Source organism: Rattus rattus, chromosome 2 (assembly GCF_011064425.1).
Source record: "Rattus rattus isolate New Zealand chromosome 2, Rrattus_CSIRO_v1, whole genome shotgun sequence".
NCBI lineage: Eukaryota > Metazoa > Chordata > Mammalia > Rodentia > Muridae > Rattus > Rattus rattus.
Window position 1 is genome coordinate 179,354,575 of NC_046155.1, and position 26,776 is coordinate 179,381,350.

The following is a 26,776-nucleotide window of genomic DNA, read 5'->3' on the forward strand; positions in this document are numbered from 1 at the left end:
CCATTCCCAACGTCTCATAAAAATGTAATCTTCCCTATTTGTCATCCCTTCTTTTAACTAATCAGCCCTTGACGTTTATCAAAGTTACAGGTTAATCGAGAGTTTGGTATCCCTCTTAAATGGTTTTAGAAGTTCAGAACTGCACCGCTGGAGATTCAGGTGAGTTGTGGAGAATACTGAGTGCGACTGGAAGGAAAAACGTCTGGCCACCCCCACCCCATCCTTAAGTTTGGCTTCTTGGGCCAGTTTCTCTTTACCCTCGATTGAACATGGTTGTTATTTTTAATTTACTGACGAGAATACTCTGGGGGATGCTCACTCCATTCTCTACCTGGCTTGGCTTTAGATCCAGGCTCTCTCCCTTGCTAGTAAAGCAATCTGTGTCTTAGTTCTCAGGGAACACGGCTTTCTGCATTAAATGAGTTATTGAAGAGAAAGTGATTGCACAGATTCAGCCATCTGGCTGAAAACATTTGCTCTCTGCTTCCTGTGGGGATTTTTTTACTTCTATCTACGTATCCATCCACCTGCCTACCTCTTCATGAACTTACAAATGAAAAACAAAACCAAAAGGCTGGATGTGATGGAAAATGCTCTTAGTCTCGGCACTTGGGAGCAAAGGCAGAAAGAAAGCTCTCTTATTAGTTTGAGACCAGCTTGGTCTACACAGACTTCCAGGCCAGCCAGGGCTATACAGAGAGACCCTGTCTCAAAAACAAACAAACAAAAGCAAAAGGTAAAGCCCTCACCAAGGCTCCATGGCTTCAAAAGGGCGATTTTAACTGTATAGAAGTCTACTGAGATATACAAAGTTTGGAATGGAGCAAGCATTTGAGTGATTATTATTAATCTAGCCGTGGGATAGTTTTACTTATGAGCTCATTATCTCTATTCTTAGAAGGGAGTCTTTAAACGTATTACCTTTTTGGTTAGCGTTTGTGTGTGCGTGTATGTGGGTACATGCATACCAGGATGTGTAAATAGAGGCGGGACAACTTTCAGGTGCTGCTTTCTTCTTCCACCATGTGGGGAACTCAGGTTATTAGGCTTGGCAGCAAATTCTGTTACCCACTGAGCTGTCCTAGGTAGGCAAGCGTGACCCTTACTTAACGTTCTCCATGTTTGCTGTGCTGGAATCACATGCCTGCACTATTATGGTTTTATGTAGTGCTGAGGCTTTGAACATGCTAGGCAAACATTTTACCAACAGATCTACAGGCCCAGCTAGGATCCTGTGTTTGGGAAGGAAAAAGAAATGGTGGTATTGAATTTTGTTAATAAGCCCATTTTTTTTTTTGAACAATCCAGGTCAATTTGTAACACAAAATTATTTGCTCACTTGCAGTTGATGGAAATTTAATCCTCCCTCCTCCAAGATTATTTTCATAATTTTAGTACTTAATACTTTTTTCCAATACTGGCTGTTCAACTCTGGAAATGAGGCGTTTGCTTGAAACATGCAGATTTATTTGATTATAATCGAATGCTATAGCGTTAAGAGGGTACATAGTCGGTGGAGGTAGACACATGGGTTAGTGTCCCAACTTCTCCCCTTTTTCGTAGCCTTTGGAGGCTTGTGCCTCATCCACAGAAGTGGGTAACAATGGCAGGCTACCTTCCCCTGGCTGTCAGGGGGATTAGCTGGAAATGTCTGACGGAGCACAGCACCTGGCAGCGGAGAGGACGTTGCGCAACCGTCAGCTGTTGTTATTTTCATTATGCTGAGTTCCTTCCAATTAAAATCACTCGGGGATCGTAAACCGCTGTGAACCAGTTAATTAAAACGAACTGGGAAGAACTCCACTGGTTTCTAGGCCTTGGCACGCTTTGTGGGACGGATGAATTATCTGTTCCTTGAAAGTTGGAAGGAAGTTTCTGCTCCTGCTAAAGTCACCATTTCGAGTCATGCCTTTTCCTCCCTTTTGAGGGGTGGGGTGGGGAGATGCTTATTAAAAAACTCCCCTGACATTTAAATTAGAGTTTTAAATTTTAATCCTAAGAATGGGGTCAGCCAGCTCTTTCTGTAAAAAAAAAAAAAAAAAAAAAAAAAAAAAAAACAGAATGGCAAAATTTCAGGCTTTGTGGCACATACAGTGCCTTCTTTCTTAAGAATTATTTTAAAATTCTCTCTCTCTCTCTCTCTCTCTGTATGTGTGTGTGTGTGTGTACACGTGTGCATGTGCATGCATGTACACCAAGTACCGGTGACTGCAAAGGGTAAGAGATGGTGTTAGACTCCTGGAACCCGAAGCCACCAGGTGGATTTGAGCTGATGTGTGGTTGCTGGGAATTGAACCCAGGTTTTCTGGAAGTGCAGCCAGCCCTCTTAATCACAAAGCCACCTCGACAGCCTTACAGTCTGGACTCTAATGGTGGGCAATTACTTAACCATTGAGCCATGTGAATTTGGACCCACTACCCAAGCCTCTCCGTCCTTGTCCACCTCTGTAAAATGGGGTTCACTACTGATACCTACTGTAGACTGGTGTTGTGGGGGTTTGGTAGGCGCACAGCTATCAAGTACTTAGAAGCATGCCTGCCGTTTATCAGTTATTGGCTTTTTTACTTCAAAATAAGGTACGTTCGGGCTTTCAAGTACCCGTGCCATGTTGTAAAGACCTCCCTCTCCTTTTGCTGCTTTTAGGATGTATAATGCATGTGAATTATTCCTCGGGAGGCGGAGGAAGTTGTCTATAAACTGACAAGGGCTTGGAGCCCATTTTGATGAAGGCATTCCTTTGACATTGCCAAGTTCTCAGAATCTACCTTTCCAGAATGATACATTTCATTATGGCTTTCAAATTTAATAGCCTAGAAATGTACCCAGTGGTTATTGAAGAGTTCAGGCATCTGGCAGATTTGGAATTCATTCCGAGACCTGCCATCCACACTAACTTGTAACCTGGAGGGGGATTTAAAAAAAAAAAAGAGTAAAAGACAGTAACCTTTCAAGGCTCACCTCTCTTCTATAAAAGCTGGATAGAAAGAACAGTTACGTCATAGAGTTTTTGCAATAATTAAATATACCGTGTGTAAAGAGTCTTGGGGGGGCTTATACATTATAAAATTTTAATAAGTGATAGTTATTATATTTACTATTCTCCAGGGCATTTACTCAGGAAGACCCATTTAAGATTAAAAGCCATTTGCTGGGTTCTTAAATGAACAGTGTTCTCCTCTTACTGTAGGTCTGAAGTGTCTACCTGTGGGGCCAGAAAGATGGCTCAGTGGTTAGGACTGTTTGTTACTCTTGCAGGGAACCAGACTTTGGTTACCTGCGTTCAGTACCCAAGCAGCAGCTCACACCTGCCTGTAATTCCAGCCCCAGAACAATCTCAATCTCTCTCTCTCTCTCTCTCTCTCTCTCTCTCTCTCTAAAAATTATATATATATATATATCTGTCTGTCTCTGTCTCTCTGCCTCTCTCTCTCTTTCACACACACACACACACACACACACACACATAGTCTTTTTCACTTTCTTCTTCTTTTTTAAAGATATGCCTAATTGTAGTATAAGAATTAATTGGCCCCTGAAGATGGCCTCCATGCGTCTGTTAGTCATGCTTTCTCAAGGGTAGGCATTTCTGATGCTCAGGGTGTGGGAATGTTTGCAGAGCACAGTAAGCAATAAAGACTGATCTAGATTTGAATCTTGTCTTTCTCAACTTATTAGGTTCTGAACTTGAGTAAGTAATATCCTCCATGAGTTGCAGACTTCTTATCTTTAAAACAAGCCTACCGGTTTCCGTTTCAATAAGGCTGCTGGGTGGATGAATGTAGCCATACACACATTTTTAATATCAGCTTTATCAAGCCATGATTCACAGACCTAAAATTCACCATTGCAACTGTACGATTTGGTAGCACCAAGTATCCGCCAAGAGTCACCCAGCTATTACTGTAATCAATCTAAAGAAACTCTGACCCATGATCCCTGTTTTCCCTAGCCTTAGGCCACCATTACATTTACTTTAAAAATTCTCCTACTCCTGACATTTGCGTAAGGAAATCATCTGATAGATGGGATTTTATGACTGGCTTCTTTTACTTAGAAAATTGTTTCCCAACTTCTTGCTATAGTGTGTACCAGGACTTCATTTTATTTATTTTATTTTATTTTATTATGTATATGGGTGTTTTGCCTGCATATATGGCTGTCTGTGCACCGCATGTATGCCTGGTGTCTAAGGAAGATAGAAAAGAGTATTGGATTACTGGAACTGTTGTGATCCACCATATGGGTGCTGGGCACTTCACCTCTGTCCTCTGGAAGAACAGCCTTAACTGCTGAGCCATCTCTCCTAATCTCTCGCTCCTTAACTACAGATACAGTGATGGAATGTGGCCAGCTGCCTCCCGTTCCTTCCACTCCTCCTGAAGCACTGAGCTCCTGCAAATTCCAGCTTCTCTGTCATGAAGGACCCTACCTTGGAACTGTGAGCTAAAATAAACTCTCTCTTGGGGGTTGGGGATTTAGCTCAGTGGTAGAGCGCTTGCCTAGCAAGCACAAGGCCCTGGGTTCGGTCCTCAGTTACAAAACAACAACAAAAAAACAAACAAACAAAAACAAAAACAAAAACAAAAAAACCAACTCTCTCTTAAGTTGATGTTATCATGGACTTTTATCTCAGCAACGGGAAAAGTAGCAAATGCACCATGCCTTCTGTCTTTTTTAAAGACACCTGAGACGTTTGTGTAGATTGATAGTTCCTTGGGTACTTGAAGGAAACTGTCAATCAAACTGAGATTTCAATTTGTGGTCTCCTAAAAATGAGTGCAGTTCTTCATGGTTTTCCAGCTTAGTGGCATAGGATTATGTATCATCAGGGTTGAAGAGTCTTACCTCTCGAGTGACTAGTTACTCAGCTTTGAGCAAGCTTCCATGTCCTTATATTGAAATATAGATGAGGGTACTGGAGAGGTGGCTCAGAAATTAAGAACACTTGCTGTTCTTGTAGAGGACCTGAATTTTGTTGCCAGCATCCATATTGGGCAGCTCACAACCACCTGTAACTCCAGATATAGGGGATCCAATCCATCCAATCCACACTTCTAGCCTCTGCACATATCACACACACACACACACACACACACACACACACACACACACACACACAATTTAAAATAAAAAAATATATTAGTGGGGATATCTGACTCAAATATTGTGAGAATTAACAGCAAAATACATTATGTTGCTTGATGCATCTCTAACACTTAAGTTTTTTGTTTTGTTTTGTTTTGTTTTTTGGTTCTTTTTTTCGGAGCTGGGGACCGAACCCAGGGCCTTGCGCTTCCTAGGCAAGCGCTCTACCACTGAGCTAAATCCCCAACCCCAACACTAAAGTTTTTATCTCATGTATTCTATAGAGTGCTAGGTTATCTTGTGTGTGTGTATGTATATATGTATGTGTGTATATGTTTGTGTGTGAGTGTTCAAGCATGTGAAGGCCCAATGGTGACATTGGGCATCTTCCTCAATCACAGTCAGTCCCTTTACTGTGGTAGATTCTCCTTAGTCAAAATTTTCAAATCTATATTTATACTTTCTGATTCAAGTTTTACTTAAAGATTTTGCATTTATCTATTCACTGAGGGAGGGGCGCACATGTAGAGGTCAGAGGATCATGTATGAGAGTTGGTTCTCTCCTTTTGCCATGTAGATCCTGGAGATGGAACTCCTACTGAGCCATTTTGACAGTTCATGTTCAATTTTTGTCTTCCTGCTGTCTTTCCCCCATTCTCTTTAGCTTTGTCCTGTGGTACTGCCAAATAGGAACACATTTTCTCTTTTGCCTCAGTGACATAAAATTGTGGCTGAGGAAGCCATACTCCTAGTTTTGACCATGTGCTAAAGCACTGACCTGTGAGTATAGATGGAAATTCTGGAAGTTTCCAAGACATGAGTGGGATTGGAGTTCTGGTCACACCTAGTGGGGAGTCTTTGATGGCTCTCCAGTCTCTAGTTTATAAATAGCTGAAAGGGGTCTGATTCTACTCTGTTAATAGTTCTTTAGCTGGTATCTCATGATACTTCTCTGTGTTTGTGTATGTGTGTGTGTGTGTGTGTGTGTGTGTGTGTGTGCATATTACATGCATGAAAGTATGCATGTGTGCACACATGTGAAAGCCAGAGAGCAACTTGCAGGAGTTCGTTCTCTCTCTCTAGCACGTGGGTCAGTGGATGGAGCTGAGGTTGTCAGGCATGGCCACAAGTGCCTTTCCCTCCATAGTCATCTTGCTAGGCCCAACTGGCTGTTCGTTGAATGTTCGGATCTAGCAGCAGGTCTGTTGCCTTTCATGTAAATGTTTTAGCTTTAGATTGTGTAACTCCTTGAACAGGTGAAAAAAAAAATTTAAAATTTCCTTTAAGAAAGCTTGGTTGTATTTTCATTACTGAGGAGTGTAATGCAGATTAGCATATGAATTTACAAATCAAACACACATGCATGCACGTACACACACACACACACACACACACACACACCAACACAGTCCCTGGAACGTGTTTATTTATTTTGTAAATTAGTGTTTATTGTAATCTGACTATTCAAGCAATGAGCCAGCTAGTCCTGAGGACTTCCAGAGCTCTGGCGGAGACCTCCAGAGTCCCCACTTAACGTCTCCACTTACTTTAGAGTAAGCAACTCGGCTGTTACATATCCCAGAGACTGCTTACTCTCAGGCCTTGCCTGTGTCTTGCATCTCAGATATCTACTAAATAAAACTCCTGTCAACCCAGTCTCCTCAAACACGATTGCAGGGGCACTGTCTGATGCCTTTTCTCCTTGCCACACATATACAAATCATTAGCAAGATTTATTTATGTAGCCTTCAAAGAAAGCCTTGAAATCATTCGCTTCTCCCTGTCTCTGCCATGTCTATGCTCGGAGCTCTGCTGTTCTTTATCCAGGCAACTGCCTCATGACAGGCCCTCCCTGCTCCCTGCCCTTCCTATTTCTGGTCTCCTAGCTCTCCGCAGAACAGCCACAATCATCTTACGATGCATGGTGTCAGGCCTTATTTAAAACTATTTAGACCTCCTTACCGTATTTAGGATTACATTTTTAATAGCTTTTTGCTCTTTTTTGCTCTCTACATTTTAATTTCCCAAGTGTGTGTGTGTGTGTGTGTGTGTGTGTGTGTGTGTGTGTGTGTGTGTGTGTGTGTGTATTTGTATTTGTGAGGATATGTGGAGGGTGCATCATACATGTATGTGAGTGTGTGTGTGTGTGTGTACATATTTGTATTTGTGAGGATATGTGGAGGGTGCATCATACATGTATGTGAGTGTGTGTGTGTGTGTGTGTGTACATATTTGTATTTGTGAGGATATGTGGAGGGTGCATCATACATGTGTGTGAGTGTGTGTGTGTGTGTGTGTGTGTGTGTGTGTGCGTGCCCAAGACTGATATTCACAGTTATCCTCCATCACTCTGCCATGTTATTCATTAAGCTTGGGCCTCTCAAGCAAACCCAGAGTTCTCTGATAAGGCTAGTGATGCCAGACAATTGGCTTTGAGGAACACTTGTCTCGGCTTTCCCAGGCAAGACTTACAGCCATGCTCATCCAGCCTTTATGCTAGTTCTGCGGATCCAATTTCTGGTTTTCCTGCTTACATAGCTAGCAAGTGCTTGAACCACTGAGCCACTTCCCCAGCTCTTTGTGTTTGTAATTAAATGGGAAGTCTTTATGTTGGCCTTGACTCCTGAGGAGTTATTCGCTCTTCCACACCCATGCGATCTCATCCATCCCCCTTTACGCCCCACGCTGTCCTTCAGACATTCTAGTGGTTTGTCTCCCCGCCTGCTTTCCTTTCCTTCCTTCTTTCTTTCATTTATTTTTCTAGCATTTATGGTTTTGTACAGTGCAATTGTATCCATGTGGAATGTTCCCACACCTGGCCCTTCTTAAAATTTAGTCTTAGCGTTGTCTTCTCTTTCTCAAAGGAGCCTTTTCTGATCACTCTGTGTCCAGCATTGAAGCAATCCTCCCCTATCGGAGTCCCCTCCTAAACATTTAGCATAATCTTTACAAGTTCATCTGTCAGCTTACCTGCTGGTCGTGTCTTCCAAGCTACATACTAAAATCTCTAAAGGCATACTTAACTGAATAAATGAATTCACATGGGGCCACTTTAATTTCATGCACGAGGAGTCATGCACACAGCCTGGCATTCGCCCTTATCAGTAGTTGGTGCCCAACTAGTAATTGAAGGACAGTTAAACCCACTTTTGCTTACATGGACTCTGCCTATTGATATCAATGCTTTCTTACGATAGCGTGGCTTACATTTTATTTCTGACTCTAGGACCCAGATAGTGCAATTTGCATTCATTGGAAATTGTATTTTGAATTTTTATTTTTTTTCCCTCGGGGTAGCAATATGTATTATGATGCTCTCTAGGGAATCTGGGCAGGAAGCCATCACTCCCAATGAGCTACAAGATCATGAGGCTAACCAACAGATGCCTTTTTAAACTTTTAATTTATTTTTCCCCGTTGGGACAGGGTCTCATGTAGCCCAAGCTGGACTCAAGCTCACTATGTAGCTAAGGATGACCGTGAACTTCTGTCTCTACCTCCCAGTTGCTGTGATTATGAGCCTGCATTATCTCATGTAGCTTTGTGTAGTGCTAGAGGTGAGACCCAGGGCTTTGTGAAGGCTGGACAATTACTGTACCAACTAAGCCACATCACCGGCCAAAGACAGATCTCTCACAGTGTTCTGTAGTGTTAACCTATGTTTGGTAGGTCGAATTATTTTAAATTTAATTTATTTAATATGTACGAGTGTTCTGCCTGCATCTATGTGTACCATGTCTTTGCCCGGTATCCAAAGAGTCCAGAAGAGGTCATTAGATCCCTTGAAACCAGAAGGGGATGTGTGAGCACCATGTAGGTGCTGGGACTTGAATCTCAGTCATCTGCAAGAAAACAAGTGCTCTCGACTGCTAAGCCATCTTTCAGCCCCTAGAGTTATTTTTTATATTTTCCCTTTACAGTGAAAGAATTTATTTGTACACAGGGCCATCATAAATAGAGGGCACCTGTGGTTTTATTTAGAAGTAAGTAAAAACATTGGGGCTGGAGCGATGGCTCAGTGGTTAAGACCACTTGCTGCACAGGACCCAAGCAGTCATGTGGGGCAGGTCACTACTGTCTGTAACTCCAGCTGCAGGGATCTATCCCCTTTTCCTGGCCTCTTCGAACCTCACACTCAAGTTCACACATGCCGTGCAAGCTCCCTCATGCACATGTGCATGTGCACTCCTTAAAATAAGACTGAATCTTAGAAAATCTAAGCAAGAAGATCATTAGGAAAGAGATTGAATCTATGATTCAAAACCCCCCAAGAGAGAAGCCCAGGATGTGAAGACCTTAGTTGTAAATTCAGCCAACTATTCAAAGACAAAGCAATGTTAACACATCCCATTTGAAGGTTCCGCAGAGAAAGGAACATTCTTATACCCATTTCCCAAGGGCAGCATTACACTAACACCAAAGCTAGGCCAGGACACTAACAGAAAACACAAGTCACTATTCCTGATGAACACAGGTACAAAACTCTTCTGCAAAACATGAGGAAATCAAATTTAGCTCTTGGGGTGGGGGTGGGGGAAGTGGTGTATGGTCATGAGGGAAGGATGGTTTAACAACCACAAGCCAATCACTGTGACAAATACTTCAATGGAAGATGGTCAACCTGAACATCTATAGATGGAGAAGGAAGATTTAGCCAAGTTCGACATCCTTTCAGAATAAAAAGCCAATGATTTAAGTATGGGAGGAGCATACCACAGCATCACAAAGGCCATATTTAGCAAACTTACAGTAACATAATGATGGTAAAACAAAACAATGAGAGTTTTTCCTCTAAGAATAAAGACAAGAAACACTTTTGGGGTGGGGTGGAAGACAAAATGTTTCTATGTAGCTTTGGCTGTCCTGGAGCTCCCAGTGTAAATCAGGATGACCCTGAAACTCACAGAGATCCTCCTGCCTCTGCCTCACGCATGTGCTGAGATTAAATGCTTGACTTGCCACCACACCTGATAAGACAGAAATGGATTCTATAACCACTTCTTGTCAACAGGCTTCTGGAATTCCTACCCAGAACAACGCATCAGGAAAAACAAAAGGCAATAAAAGATAAAGAATTAAGATGATCTATCTGTAGCTGACACATTCTTTTATACAGAAAGTCTTGGCAGAATTAATAGATTGGTTTAGTAAAGGTAAAGTTGCAGGGCACAAAATCAACATAGAGAAGTCAGTACCTTTTACATCAAGAGTGGAGTTTCTGGGAAAAAAATCAAGAGGGCCTACAAGATGGCTCAGTGGGTCAAGGTTGTTGGTTGTGACCAAGATGGCTCAGTGGGTCAAGGTGGTTGTGACCAAGCCTGACTACAATCTTAGTTCAACACCATGGACCCACATGGTCAAAGAAGAGAACCAACTCCTGAAAGTTGTCCTCTGACCTTTACACACTAAGACTTGGATACACATACACACACACACACACATACACACACACACACATACACACACACTCATACTCATGTTCACATGCTTAAAAAAACAAAGAAAATAGTTCCATTTACAATGCTATCTTTTAAGAGTATTTCAGAATAAATTAAAGCAGGTAAAAGATGAATGTAACAAACACTGGAAATTACTGATTAAAGAAATTTGAGAATATACAAACAAATGGAAATTCTCTTGTGTCCATAGACTGGAAAATCATCATTTAAATATCAGCAGTATTCAATGTGGTCTATAGACTCAATGTAGAAATTGAAATCCTAATACTTTTTCTTTTTTTTTTCTTTTACAAATATACTGCAGGCAAAAATTAGCTAAAAATGGGCTAAAGACTTAAATTCAAAATAAGACTACTTGTCTTTTAGACATTAAAAAAGTGCTTGATACCCAATTCACAATTAAATAAGTAAGAAATAAATAAATGGGATTACAGGAAAGCAGCTTGAAACTTCCACATGCTAGAGGAGATGCACAGTGCACAGACCATGTCTACAACGAGAGAAAATGCACGTAAGCCATACACCTAGTAAGGAATTAGTACCTAAATATATAAGGAACTCAGTAGCAACAATAAGAATGTTTTTTAATAATAAAATCTTTCTTCTAATTAGCTGTCTGACAAAGACATCACGAGGCTTGTTTAAGGAAGACACTCAGACATGACCCAAGTCCCAAACGTCATCCATCCCAGTGAACTTCTGTACAGTTACAAAGGTCGAGACGAAGTCCTGAAACTTTGCTTTGGTTTTATGCTGTCACCGTCGCTTACTCATTTATGTCCTTACCTACCACACACACACACACACACACACACACACACACACACACACACACACACACACACACACAAAACTACAACAGATTAGAAACTAGAAAAGCAGTTATCTTTATAGCCTCTTTATAAATCATGTGTCCTTTACCTGCCTTCTGCCCCTCCTTATTACCTACTATAGCCCTTACTTCGTCTCCTTTTTAAATGTTACACTGTATTCACTTATATAACATATGTATATATGACACATACATATATACATACACATGTATACATCATAGGCTGAGATCAACATATGGAGAGCAAGATGCTGTGTTTTGTTTTTCCTGAGTTTGGGTTACTTCTTTTATATTTTCCAATTCCACCCATTTTTCTGCAAGACTTGTGACTCCTGTTTCTTCACAGCTGAGTAATATTCCATCCTTCTTCCCCACCCAAGGAATTTTAAAATGACAATTACGACAAAGGACTCCAACGGACATTTATCAGAGGATGCCATCAGGTACATGAAAGCACGCTCGGCCTTAGTAATCACGGTAGAAGGGCAAACTAAAACCAGGATGAGATGTCACCTCATACCTCATACTAGAGTGACTGGTATAAAACCAATAAATGGACATGGGTGTGGAGAGAAGTCTTGTTAGAGAGATGTCAATAAATACACCCATTATAGAAAGCAAGATGGAAGTTGATGAGTGTATACTGAAGCAAACCATTGCATGGCTTAAGTACAAGCGACTGTGAACCGTTGACTCTTACCTACCTTAAAAGGCAAGACATCACACCATTTTAAATGTGCAATTGCTAGTTTAAAATAATAGAAATAAAGCTGTCACAAGCTAAGATAACACTTTAAGTGAAAAGAAAATGACTTCTTGAGACAAAAGATTACCTGGTAGCATCGTTTTACATCTCTGCAAATGTCATCGGTGTCAGACTTGATAGGGAGCAGTTGGAATTCTCATCTGCTTGAGCCTTCAGCCTGTTATGGTGTCACAGGTCATATAGCCTCAGGAAAATGGCACTGTACACTTGGAAGCAACAACTGTTATAAGCAACAAAGACAATACTGTGTGCATGTTCATGTGTACGTGTGTAGCAGCGAATACTAGGGGTCATTGTCCCTTGTCTTCCTCAATCTCTTTCCATTTTATATTTTGAGACAAGGTCTCTCATTGAACTCGAAGCTCACCAATTAGGCTAGACTTGCTGGCCAGTAACCCCCAGGCTCTGTCTCTGTCTCTCCAGCACTAGGATTACAAATGTGTCCTGTGACCATGTCTCTGAGTACATTGGTGAAGGGCTTCGAACTCAGGTCTTCACACTTACAGGGCAAGCGCTCTGCTGCCTGAGGCATTTCCCCATCCTAGACAGAAATGCCTTTGATTGATGTGGTCCCATGAATCTGTGGGTTAATATTCTGAGCCTATTTTAGTATAAATCTGGAATGATAGAGGTAATTTTACAATAGTATTTAAGATATGTTAGTGGTAGAGATATTTGATGACAATGAATATATTTTTTTCAGTTTTAAAGTTTCTAATCGGAATGTTTTATATATCTATCTTATATATTTTACAGTATCCATTTTGCGATTACCGTATCTTTTCAAGAATCTTAAAAGTGGAGGCTAGAGAAATGGCCCAGAAGTTAATGGTATTTGTTGCTTTTGCAGAGGGCATAGGTTCAGATCCCAGTACCTACAAGGAGGCTTACAACCACCTCCATTTCAGGAGGAATAAAACACCCTGTTCTGGGCTCTCTCAGGTACTGCACGCACATGAAGCCAATACGTACGGGTAGGCAAAACACCCGTATGCACCGTATGCATTAGAAAGAAAGCTAAAAGGTAGAACTGTAAAAAGCAACAAATCATTTTCATAAACAAAAGGAGAAACTATTAAGCTCTAAGGGGTGGAGGAAAATAGAAACGAGGTGAGAGTAGAGGGCTGGACATACCGGCTAAGAATTCTGCCGAACAGAAGAGAGTTATTACATCCCAACTGGTCACTGATATCCCACTCACATTTCTATATGAAAGGCTGTGGTGAAAACCCATCAGCCTTAGAAAGAGACACTGTCCCCGACAGGGAGGTCTCATCTGCAATGTTAAATGGCAAAGGAATAATATTGTCAGGACAAAGAGAAAACTTATAAGTAGCATCTTTAAACCCCTTACCTGGCTCTGCTGATACTAAAAAATATCCTTTAAAGCTATTGAAATGGGGGCAGGGGGCTGGAAGAAAGGAGGGGGGACTTAAGAATGAAAGCTTTGGCAATCCATCAGACCATATGATTAATATTTTCTACTATGGATTTTGGGGTGGTTGGAGGTTAAAGGGTATAGCTAGCTGGATGCCGTGGTGCATGCTTTTAATCCCAGTGCTCAGGAGGCAGAGAGGCGCAGACGGAAGTCTGTGGCTTTAAGGTTAGCCTGGTCTAGATAATGAGTTGTAAGACAATCAGGGCTACACAGTGAGACCTTGTCTCAAAAATAAAAACAAAAACAAAAAGCCAACTGGAAAAACAAGCATAAAAGGTAACCAAAAGATGGCAGAGATGTGAAACTCAACACCACATTGTTAAGGTGTGCCAGAATCTTCGCTTTCATACAGTTGTATTTTTAATGTCTTTTCTTTTTTTTATATATAAATTAAGAATGTAAAGAATTAACAGAAACCGAACGGAAGAATAGATCACACAAACAGAAGGAAATAGAAAACAATAAGGCAAACTCAGCCAACCCAAGAGAGAGCTGGAAAGGAGAAAATGAAAAAGAAGAGGCATATTAAATAAATACATCAGTAATTACATGTGCGTCATTTAACAGAAGGACTCTGGGCTTGTTCACACCTAACAATGTGACTCTGAAATACTTAAAGCAAAGCCTCCAAGAAGCAATGGATTAAAAAGCACAAGCGCATTAGTTTGCACTAATTGGAACTATTTAGAGGGAATGGATGAAGCGGGCAAAAAAATTAGAACAGTGGAAATATAAACATAATTAGCAAGCTTGATCTTATGAATATAAATGGAAATTAATTCCTAGCAATTAGAGAATACTGTTTCTTATCTAACATCTTGAACAATTCAAAAATCAATCAAACCGTAAGAGAAAGGACACATTACAGAAATGGCAAGTCATACAGACTAGTTGTATGCGACTGCAATGCAGTGGATTTTTCAAAATCTACATTCAAAAGACAGTTCTTTTCTTTCTTTCTTTCTTTTTTTTTCTTTAACGTAGAATTCAAAATCGTAAACGCATTCCTTTATGCCACTAATGGAAACAAAGTGCAGATCTGAACCACGACGAGGTATGTGGGATCTGGTTCAAGTGGCACTTGGAGGAGAATTTATAGCCTTGGATGCATATGTTAAAAATTAAGAGAAAATAAAAATAAATGAGATAAATATGCAACTCAAGAAGCTAGGAAAAGGAGCTCAAATAACTAGGAAAGAAATCAAGAGCAAATTAAATGACAAAAGAAGAAAGAATGTGGTCGGTAGAATCAAAAGCCACTTTTACAAAAAAACAAAGACATGAAGCCTTTGGCAAAGTTGGGGGAAAAAAAAAACCCAAACCAGCAAAAAACCCAAGAACTATATCAATAAAAAACATAATTCCCATTGGAAAGAAAAGATTATAAACTGTAAAGTATTTTATAAGGCTTGTATAACTTTGATACCCAAGCCAGACAAGGACAATATAATAATAATAAAAGTGTGAACTGAGACACAAAAATGGTATCCAGCTGCACGTGTATATAAACCAGAACATCATAAGCGCGGTTAAGTAGGGCTTAGGAATGTAAACACATTTTAATCTCAGAAACTGCTGTGATTCACAGCCTCAGTAGATAGGAAATCATTGAATCTCAACAAATACAGAGAAGCCATAAAATTAAATTCATGAATGGTAACACTTTTTTGAAGCTAGGAATTTTATAACCTCCCATAAAGAGGCCCTGCCAAAATGTCCACGGTGGACATTTGTACTCGATGGCAAATATGACCGTCCTTTCTCTCAGGTCTAGGATCAGATTTATTTTGTCTCACCACAGAAATACAATTGTTAATAAAAGATTAGAACACGACAAGAAACAATAATTAGTGAAGATGTTAACAATTTAAAAATCCCAGGGAAGTCGATAGAAAGATAATCAGTTAACAAAAACTGCCAGTCAGTTCACCGGCTCAAACATCAACACGCAGACAGCAATGGCTAATATTCCCTTCAAAAAATGTATAACCCAGGTCAGATCATGAGAAAAACATCATAGAAACCCAAACTGAGAAATTGTCTACGCAACCTCTTCCTTTATACACACCGAAAGAGCCAAGGTTATCAAAATAAGGAATGCTAAGAAACTCTGAGGGCCTGAATGTGTGTGTGTGTGTGTGTGTGTGTGTGTGTGTGTGTGTGTGTGTTCCTGTGGGGTGTGCATGGGGGGTGTTCTTTGGTGGTACTGCTGGGGGTCCTATTTGTGTGTGTGTGTGTGTGTGTGTGTGTATGTGTGTGTGTGTGTGTGTGTGTGGTACTGGGTATCCTGTGTTTTGTGTGTTACTGGGAACCCTGTGGGGTGTGTGTGTATGTGTGTGTATGTGGTGTTGGGTGGGGTCCTGTGGGTTTGTGTGTGTGTGTGGGGGGTGTTATTTGGTGGTGGTGCTGGGGGTTATGTTTTGTGTGTGTGTGTGTGTGTGTGTGTGTGTGTGTATGTGTGTGTGTGTTCCTAGGCATCCTGTGTTTTGTGTGTGTTAATGGGAATCCTGTGTGTGTGTGTGTGTGTGTGTGTGTGTGTGTGTGTGTGTGTGTGTGGTCCTGGGCATCCTGTGTTTTGTGTATGTTAATGGGAATTCTTTGGTGTGTGTGTGTGTCTGGGGTTGGGGTCCTGTGTTTTGCCTATAACAACTAATGCTGGTTTTGAACATGAGGAAAAAGAAAATAATGGCGTTTGGTACTGGAGTTTGAACCAGTGTCTCACGTATACTCGGTGAGCACTGTAGCAAATGAATTGTGTTTTGTGTGTGTGTTGCTGGGGATCCTATGGTTTGGTTGTGTGTGTGTGTGTGTGTGTGTGTGTGTGTGTGTGTGTGTGTGTGTGTGTGATGTTGGGGTCCTGTTTGTGATCTAGACATTAATAGAGAGGTGGGTAAAATCCAAGCACAATCTGTAGTCTCAGAGTTCTGTGCTAGTATTGACTTCTTTTTTACGGTGTCCTGTGCCAAGGCTCTGTTGAGATGTTCTCATCCAGGCAAAATTGCAATAGGGATCTTTGTATTATCTTGACAACTTCTATAAATCTATTTTTTTTCTCCAAAATAACCCAATAGAAATGACTGACAACAATGTATAGGAAAAACATTTCCTAAAGGCAAGTAGGACCTTTATAGAAAAAAAATCATATTATCTTGTTCATATCTGTAGGATATGAAGAGAAGGCGGCATAGACCGTGGTCAGAGATGAAGGTGTTTGATAACATGACATATGCTGCCTTATCTAAATCACTATCCAGCCTTAATAAAACAGGAACACAAATCTCGGGAGGATATTTCATCAAACTTGACAAACCCATTTGAAAATTCATTTGGAAGAAACAAGGTGAGGAACATTGGGGAGCCTTCATAAAACCAAAGAAAGGAGCAGCTCTTCAAAAGTCAGGCATCATAAAGCAATATTAACGATCATGGCGTGTTAATACACAAAGGTGGGCAAACAGGCCAGTGGAGCAGACCAGAAAGTACAGGAAGATACCTTGATACAGAAACATTAAGAGTGTGTGTGTGTGTGTGTGTGTGTGTGTGTGTGTGTGTGTGTGATCTCTACCATTAGAAATACAATAATACAATTTTTTTTTAAATCCTAAAACCTAATATTTATCAGAATGTTAGAATCTCCATTAACTTTCTTAAGGACCATTTTCTTCAGGCGTAATAAGCTAGAACTCCTAAGGAAAAGATGGTTGGATTTTATAGTACCAATGTCTGATGCTGTTTCAAGACCTAAAGGCGCCACGGCCCTTTGCATCTTGGTGGCAGTGTATGGGGTCAGAAGGTAACTCAGACGAGAGGGGGAAAAGGCTTTTTCTTTGGCTTTGAAAGATCTCCATGTGCCTTCAAAAACCAGTTCAGTGTAGTGTGGATAGTATCAGAAGGAAGGGTCTAGAATAGAAGAAACTTTAGCAGGAAAACTGGGTAAAAATCTCCAGGACCAAGTTGTGTGTGTTTTGGATATGGTGAGTGGGATATCCTGAGGTATAAAAAATAAAAAAAAAATGTTATATATATATATATTTTACCTATAACAACTGATGCTGTTTTACACATGAGGATAAAAAGGGGGGAGAAAAAAGGTGTTTGGTACTCGGGATTGAACCCAGTGTCTCCAGCATGCTAGGCAAGCACTGTACCATACGAACGACAGCCACCCCAGTCCTGTAACATGCTGCTTTAAGTGTTTTTGAGTTGCCTGTTAAATACATGAAGGGTGCATCTGCTTTCGTGAGGATTGTTGACGGCATTAGATTAGGATTGTATGGAGCGTTCTGTAGCACAGGATTGGAATTTAGGATTTACTGGTGTGTGACTAGGCATTTAAACCTTGTGACTAGGTTAGGAAAAAGGTGGCTACCTGGGGAGAAGTTGTGTAAGGAAGGTGGTCACATTCTTCCATGAGATCATCCAGCTGTTTGGACGGTGAGTCAAGGAAAGGTGAGCTAAGATAGGAGAAGAGGCCACGATGTACAGGACCATGCCGTGTGACCCCAGACCAGAGACAATAGAGAGGTTGTTGTTACTGGTCCATTCCAGATGTTCAATCTCATTGCCAGATTAAGCACGAAGAGTTGGTAAAAATGTCAGGCAATTTCAGGGGAATGGAAGAGAAGCCTTCCTGACACATATATGAGCCAAAGACATGTAGTGAAGCCATTGAGTGGGTGAAAAGAGACTGTGTACAGTTTGGAGAGATAGTGAGTGTGGAATACTGAGGCAAAGGGGAGATCATGTCTCTGCGGGAACTCTTACAGCCTACAGACTTCCCAGGGAGCTGATGATCCAGGACCCAAGGATAAACTGGATTTGCAGATAGAGGGGGGTCCAGTCCTTTGAGAATGCTAAATTAACACCCCCAAAAGACTTTAGTGTAAGATATTAGGATTCCCTGGGGGCTCCAAAAATCAATCTCTGTGGGGGTCCTAAGCATGGGTATTGTTTAACAGCTCTCCCGGGGAGCAGAATGAATAGTCAGATTCAAAGACCTAAGCATAGTGTGGTTTTCACTAACACCGTGTGCTGCGTTCATTCATGTTTTATGCTTCTGTATCTCGGCGAGGTGAGAAACCCTATCTCAGGTCTGGGGAATTAAAACTCCATACCCTATCCATAAGCCCACCACTTCACTATCCAGCAAGCAAGCACGGATAACTCTTTGAGCATCAATATAAAACTGAATCCGTGGTATCAGATTTGCTACGCTCTTAGATAAAAATTGCTTTTAATCCATGGACCACAGTCGTGCAATTTTTTTCCCCTTTAAAATTAAAACACTGCGTTTTATGTGTCTAATAAAAATATACGACCCGGAGATTTAGCAGCCACACAAAAATACAATTTGTGGATTTACTGGAATTCAATTCTGTTCTGCAGAGTACATTCTTAGTCATAAGAAAGGACGCTCCGTAAATACCCCCGTAATTAGTCTTTCACACACCTGCGCTTATTTCCTTAAATTTCTTGGCAGTGAAATGGTTCTATCAATAGTACATTAACAAACTTTTAATAATTCATCGATTTTACTGCCAGGGAAGAAATATCATTTATCTGCCAACGAAATTCATGGGCACAGAGAATAAAGCCAAAATCATCTTTTCGTAGTCTGTCCTCCCCTCCCCCATTCCTTTTCCTAGAGGTAACCAGTTTTTTAAAAAAATTTTTTTTGCACATCGTTCCAGAAGCTTTGCCCACATTTGTATATTTTTAACAAAGAAATAAATGAGAAGGAAAAAAAAACAAAACACTTACCATTCCGTTTCTACAAACTTCAGCAGCGGGCTTTATTTCACTGGATCTATTACGATTCAGGTCCTTTATGGCAGCGATACCCCCGTTATTTTTCCTGGTGACAGGGATGTCTTCTATCACAGGCGGGCTTGGTAATCTACCCGCTTACTCCCCTTGCAATCTCTTGCTATTCTATGCAGTGGATTCATGCAATGGTGGGTGACCACATGCGATTCAGCGCGCTGCCATAAACCGCCTTCACCCAGTATCTCAGGTTGGCGTTTCGCTATGCAGACAGTCAGGTCATGATTCTTCCAGCCATTTGTATTGTCCTGTGACTTGCAGTCTCTTTTGCCCCCTTTTTGGTTTGCTTTTGTCTTTCCCTTGCTGGTTTCCAATAGCTCTTCGTTTATTAAGGAAATTAGCTTAGTACTTGGGTGTTGCAGGCAGAAAAGTCCTTTCTTCCACCTTTATCGTTCGTGGTTAGACCTCAACGTATGTGTTTCTGCCTCGATTTTTCATGGTTTTTCCTTTTTCCCGATTTTAGACAAATATATGCTTGTCCTTTTCCCCCTCTCTCTTCTCAGGTTTTGCATTGGGGCATCATTAGTAGGTATTTCTGATTCACCCCGATTTCTTTTGGGGGGGCTGCATCCCTTCACACCCACATCCCATCCCCCTTTTCCAGACTCTGCTTGGGGGCCCCTAACACGGACTCCGTTGACGTCAACCCCGTGCCTTGGCGCCAAGCTGTTGCCTTGACAACAGCAGTCTGATTGGCAGGGTGTGGGAGGCGTGGTGAGGGCCCAAAGCGGGGAATGGGGTCTCGGATTGGTCAGAGAGGAAGCTCCGCCTCTGCAGAGGACCCTGACAAGGAGGTGTCCCGCAGCCCTTGCTGCAGACGCTGGGGAGTCAAGAGTCGCGGGAGGACGAGCATCGGAGGAGAAGCGGAGAGATGTCCACCCTGGGCTGGTGGCGCCGCTGGGCGCCCGGTTCAGTGTGGGTGCACTAGACTGCCGACCCTGGTCGGGGTGTGTGCGCAGAGTGCGGTGCTCCGGGGAGGTGAGTCAGCCGGCCACCTGCCTGCCCAGCGGCATGCACCCTCTTGAATACCGTCTGCAGAGTTCAGAAGGTGTTCAGGGTGCGTTGCTGCGGGCCAGGGGCGGCAGACCATATCACGGCTCGCCAGGGTGATTGACAAGGCTGCAGACTGCGCCTTCGGGAAGGGGGAATCACCTCGGAGCGGCCGTGTTGCCGCAGAGATGCCATTTAGGTGATAGGGATCTAAGGGGTATTCTATAGGTCGAGGCCTCGGACCCTCAGGGTCCCGCGATCTTAGGGTCATAGGGTTGTAGAGGCGAACCACCCAGAATCCCGGGAGAATCCAGGCTCCCTGTCTCGCCTGCGCGGCCGATGGCCACGCAGATGATGCAGGAGTCCTGTCACAAGACCACCACAGTGGACATCAGAGTGCCGTCTCTGAGCCACCTCTTCTGTGGTTTCATTTTCTTTACTCAGCAGAGTCTAAGGACTATGCAGTTAACCCGATCGCCAGGTCATCTAACTGGCAGGGTCTTCACGATCTAGCGATCTACCGCTATGCGCGGCACTGTTCGGCGATGTTCTTGGGGGCGGGTCTTGTTTTGCCGCAGTGGCGGTGGGCGGGGCTGATGGCAGCTTAGGGGCGGGATCAAAGTGGAGGCGGGGGTGGGGTGGGGGGGTATGAGATACTTTTCAGCTCCACCCAGTTAGCGCCATCTTGGAGGGTGGAAACAGGTTTGCTGTCCAGGCTTATTTTGATTGGCTGCCTGTGGTAGGGGTGGGGCTAAGACCGAGTGACGTTAGCCCACTTGGGGCCGTGGCGGACTCAGCAGGCCCAGCCCACTTGGCGCCATCTTGAAATGACAGCCGATTTGCCGCGCAGGCGTGGCTTTACCTTGCATTAAAGAAAAGACTAAAAAGCCGAAATGGCTTGAGTATATGGGGTGCTATCTCCTCTCTCCTCCTTTGCTGGTTGACAGTAAAGATGCACCCCAATTGTTGTCCTATCTGACTGGCCTAGTGTCCTAGACCCCCGGCATCGGTTGGAGCTAGGCACAGTACTTAATTTGCCGCACGAATACTGCCACCTCGCGGCCTTCCATCTAAAGGGTGGAGCGGCAAGCTCAAACGCCATTTTTCTGTGGCTATGTTTTGGTTGCAGAGCCTCAAATTAACATCAACTGACAGGCCTTGTGACCCTGGGCTGTATCTGACTCCGTTTACGAGGAGCGCTATGAGGGTTATGAACAGTTAAAAAATGTTGCCCAGTCGTTCGGAGGGAGGGGCTGTCGTCCTGAGTGACTGACAGAAACAACAGGGCCTTGTTCACCTTTGCTGGTTATACACGCGCCACAGACAGCAACTGTATAAGTGCCATCATGAGTGACAGCCCAGTTGGCTGCAGGAGGTGGGCTTTAGGGAGGGGCTATTCTGAGTGACAGGGCCTCACAGCTCCTCCCATCCTGGCGCCATCTTTGCTGGCCAAGGGCGGGGCTTCTATGCTCTGCAGGTATCTTGAATGACAGCTGGACGGGCTTGCTGCAAAGAGGCAGGCTATAAGGAGGGGCTTTATAGTCCTGAGTCACCACAAAGCCCCGCCTACCCTGACGCCATCTTTGCTGGCTGCTGGTGGAAAAGGGAGTGGTGGGGCGGGGCTATGAAGAGTGACAGCTGATGTGGTGAGGCACAGTCTTGAATGACAGCCCATCTGGCTTCAGGGGGTGGGCCTGAGGGAGTGGCTCAGGTGTTGATTGAAGTGGCCACACAGCTTTATGGGCCTGTGAAGTTCTCAGCGGGTGTCATCTTGAGTGACAGCTGAACTTGTTTGTGGCAAGAGGCGGGACACGGGGAGGGGCTCTCTAGTCTTGAGTGCCCACAGAGCCCCGCCCAATTTGGCGCCATCTTTGCTAGCAACAGCTGGCCGCTAACCTTTATGGTGCAGACGCCATCTTGAATGTCACTCAAGCTGGCTGGGGGCGGTATAGATCTGAGGGAGGAGTTTTTTGTCATGATTGATTGGAAACCACGTTGGCGTCATCTGTTTGCCATAAATGGAGTGTTTGAAGTAACCTGTGAAGGTGCCATCTTGATTGATAGCTAGACTGGTTGGCAGTGAGAGGAAGGCTAGAGAGAGAGAATGTATGGTCCTGAGTGACCATAGAGCCACATCCGTGTGGGTCGTAAGGGAGCAGCTGACATTTATGGCGGCAGGCGCCATCATATATGCTAGCTAAGCTGTCTTGCTAGGGAGAAGCCCCAGAAAGGGGTATCACCCTGACTGATGGTGCAACACACCTCTGTCTATCCTTAGCGTCACCATTGTTGGCCATGGGGAAGCAGTATCTGAAGTGAGGGTGGCATCTTGAATGACTGCTGGAGTGGCTTGCTGAAAGAAGCAAGCCAGAGGGGTGTGGTCTCCCGCATTCAGAATGAGCACGAAGCTCCGCCCACCTGACGCCATCTTTGCTGACGTTTATGGTGCAGTAGCCATCTTGAATGACAGCTCGTTTTGCTGCAGAAGGAGGGCCAGTGGGCGGAGCTCTGATCTGGACTACAGAATCCTGCCCACCTGAGCGCCATCTTTACTTGTCATGGTTGGGGGTTGTCTAGTATTTTTTGCACTCCTGTCACCTTGAGTAATAGCTGGAGTGGCCACTAGAGGTAGGCCAGAGGGAAGGAAAGAACCTCTGGTCCAAGGGACCATACAGGTCTGTTCACCATGGAATTTTTTATGTCCCTGCCATTTATGGTGCATGAGCAATCTTAAATGACAGCTGAATTGGCTGCAGGGGGCAGGTCCGAGGGAGGAGCTTTTTCTGAGTGACGGGGCCACAGAAGTCCGCCTGCTCTGGCGCTATCTTTATTGGTCACAAGGGGGCGTCTGGTGTTCGTTCTGCCAGTGTCATTTTGAATGACATCTGGGCTTGCTGCAGGAGGCGGGTCCGAAGGAGGGGCTTTCTTGTACTGACCGCAGTGCCTTCCTCACCCTGGCGCCATCTTTGTTGGCCACAAGGGGGCATCTGGTATTGACTGTGCAGGCGTCATCTTGAATGACAGCAGGGCCTGGCTTCAGGGAGGGATTCTATTCCTGGTTGACTTGGTCCTCACAGCTTCATCCATCCTCACTGGCGCCATCTTTGTTGGCCGCAAGGGGGTGTCTGACATTTCACTGTGGGTGTGTCACCTGCAGGCAGCAGATCTGAACAAGAGGCCAGCTTTTTATTAGTGACAGAGTTACAGAGCCCAGTTTCATGGTAGTCTAAGGACTGAGACCTTAGAGGTTTTTATCTTAAGTACATGAGATGTCAGGGGCTACCGTGCCTCCATCTTGCATATACACATAGGTGACTGGAGCCAATATTTCCATACATGGGCACCAGAAGGAATTCACACCCAACTGTCCAGCTCAGGATCCAGGGAAAGGGGTGTGGCGTGTGAATTACTGGCAACACCCAGAAGATTGTTAAAGCCACTAGAAGGCTACTTTGACTATCAAAGTATTTTAAGTCCCTCCCTGGCCATTTGTCTCCCTCTAATTTTCACCTGCAATATGTTTCCTTGCACTTATAGGATGGTGACTTCGTATGGTTAATTAGTAGTAACCAATTGGATTCATTACTTAGTCCAGAATCCCCCTGAAGTTACCAAGATACCTCAGGAATTTCTTCAGTGCCCCTCATATAGGAAAAGGCTGTAATTAGAGACCAGGGTACAGCATGTGTCGGGAGTAATTGATTGCCTGTGACATTTCATCCTGGGTGGTGTCCTAGACACATGTGATGTTGGCCTTTGTAGGAAAAAAAAAAAAAAAGAAGAAGTGGTTGCTTTCCACGCAAAGAACACTGTAATTGTGAAATAAATTGGGTGCTTCATGTTTGCTTTTTTCTCCACAGTGCTACCTTCTTGATCTTCTATCCTTTTTGGAGACAACTGGCAAGAGGAAGACTAACTAGGTCCTCCAACAGCTAGGTGGCTGGTCCAGGTGAGTGATGCTCACACCTCAGAGCACCACACCCATCTCTGAAATTTCCACTTCTCTTCCTCACACTGACATTTTCCTGATGTACATATATGCCACACAACTACAAGAACATTGGCACTTTCTGAGAATACACATACCTGTCTGGTGGGTAATGAACTTGCTAGGATGTCCCCCCTTAGCCTTACTCTACCTTTTCCAGTCTCCTATCTTTCCCCTGACTCAGGTACTCCTTCAGGTTTCCTGTTTGCCTTTGTTGGGTGACTAAGAAGCAGGAGAAATTCTTTTCACCTACCACCAACCTAGTATATGCTATATACCATGTACTAGGGATACAATCTCAACTAAGAGAAGTATTTCCATGGACTATTGTGGGAGAATTAAAAATGTGTAAATACGGTTGTGTGGTTTATGCTTTTGAAAGTACACATTTGCACTTAATCTGGAGAGGTGCCTCCCTGAGGTACTTGGGAATCTTAAAGCTCAGCCCTAAAGGATTGTAAGTGGTATGTTTCATGGGGGAGAATAAACTGATCAGAGGGCTCAAAGATGTTCCTGAGGGATGCAGAGAGAGGAGCTGAAAATCCAGGATGCCTAGAACAAGAGAAGAGATGGATTACAAATGACTGAGGAGAGAAAAGGTAAGTGTGAGGGCTTCATCGCCATAGGCCTTAAAATCAATGGTAAGTATTTGGGCTTAACCAGAAGTACATGGGAAGTCACTGAGGTGTTTGCACCACAAAAATAACATGAAGATCACGTGTACATTTGCAGAAATCATCTGTTTGCAAGGTGCAGAGGGCAGGGTAGGCACACTTGGTGTGGGGAAACCACCTTAAGTTTGGGTGAGAGTTGGCTTGGCTTGGAGTCCCAGCACTGGAAGACGTGAAGGGGGCATGTTGGAGTATTGCCAAGAAGGGAGACCTCACAGAACTTGCTCCCTTTTTTACTAGTTTGCTGACTGATTCAGACCAGACATGATGAATCACATGATGAGGAGAAGTGAGCAGAATATCCAAAGGTTGTCCATTTGTTCAATCCATCCGCAAGTGTTGATACTCAGCCTATTTGGGACAGACTCATGCCAGTCTCTGGCACTCCAGAAGTGAGTGGTATAATCCCTACTGAACGAGAACTCCCATTACCTGGAACGTAAGGAAATGTGCTTAGCAAACTAGCTGCCTATGCTTGTGGGGGAGCGCTGCCTGGGGAGGGGCTGACTTGGCAGAGTGGGCCCCTGGAGCTGGGTTGGTGTTCTCCTGGTCCATACACAGGCCCCAGGGATCCAATATGGTGTTCAAACCTACAAAGATCTATAGCCCTCCATTTCCTGAAGGATTTATGTGTGTAGATCCACATTTTAGAAAGCTCAGGGACTTAGAACTATACTGATGTGAGAACTGAAACAAAGCACTCCTGTTCCCTCGAATCTGGTTCAGAAATTTACGGTGGGAGAGGACTGTAGCAGGGACCCAAATACTGGGAAGTGTGTGATCAGCAAATTCTTCCCCCTGTAGGCAAACCTACATGGGAAATGAAAGCATAATGAGGAGGTTGATGGGTGAGTATAAAATTAGAACCAAAAGCTGTAGAAGAACCTTGATAGCACTGGCCTTTAAGACAGCCTAGTGCAACCACCTGGTCATAGTGATGTCATTGCTATGGCAATCAGAAGACCAGACTCCTTATCCATTGCCCCTGTTCTCCACCATCTCCCACCAGGCTAAGTCTGATTAGAGAAGATGTCTTGCCTCTAGATGGTTGGAGTAACCATGCATTGTGGCTTAAACTCCCATGCCTCTATCCCCTAAATTAAGATCAGCTGGTCATTCAGATAAGATCAAACATATCCCGCTGGTCTGGAAGGCATTTTGTGTCTTTAAAGTAGCCTCGTTTAGTGCTGATCATGAAACTGAACTCTTAGGTATTATTTCCTCTCTTTCTGAACTTTTGGGAAAATCCCTCAAGAATGGACAACAATAAAGAGATTTGGCTGGAGTGTGGTAAGTGCTAAGTTTATACTGAGTAGAAGAAGCCAGGGATGTTTTAAAAATGACCTGAAAGAGCTACTATACCAGAGTGTAGAAGCCCTGACCTGAGTGTTAAGGGTACATGTTATTCATTCCTCGTTCACATTCCCATGTAAGATTACTACCCCCGTAAAAATCCCATTGTCCCATATACATTTCTTTATTGTTCTTGAGTAGACCACGTTACACACTTAAACTTAGGGAGGTAAGACCAGAGTCAAATTCCTAGAGTCCCAGATAAAATGCTTATGTCCTAGAGAAGCATTCACTTTTTAAGTTGCCCCACAATAAAGGCATCTACCTTTGTTATAAGTATCCCAGGTGACCCTTCAGCATATGTGAGTTTGAAACCCACTATTAGGAGAAATCAGGTTGTAGTATGTACTTTTCAGAGTCAGATTTTGGG

General features: G+C 43.4%; 1 long non-coding RNA gene across 1 annotated transcript in view; it reads right to left on the minus strand.

The window, feature by feature from the left end:
• Nucleotides 1-20,039, minus strand: part of LOC116892718 — a 196,999-nt gene extending 176,960 nt beyond the window's left edge. Inside the window, exons 1-2 of the long non-coding RNA XR_004386966.1 lie at nucleotides 19,342-20,039; nucleotides 12,211-12,349 (exon numbers count right to left, since the gene is read on the minus strand). This is a non-coding gene — a long non-coding RNA (uncharacterized LOC116892718). The remainder of the gene's footprint in view (nucleotides 1-12,210; nucleotides 12,350-19,341) is intronic.
• Between the last annotated feature and the right edge of the window lie 6,737 nt (nucleotides 20,040-26,776).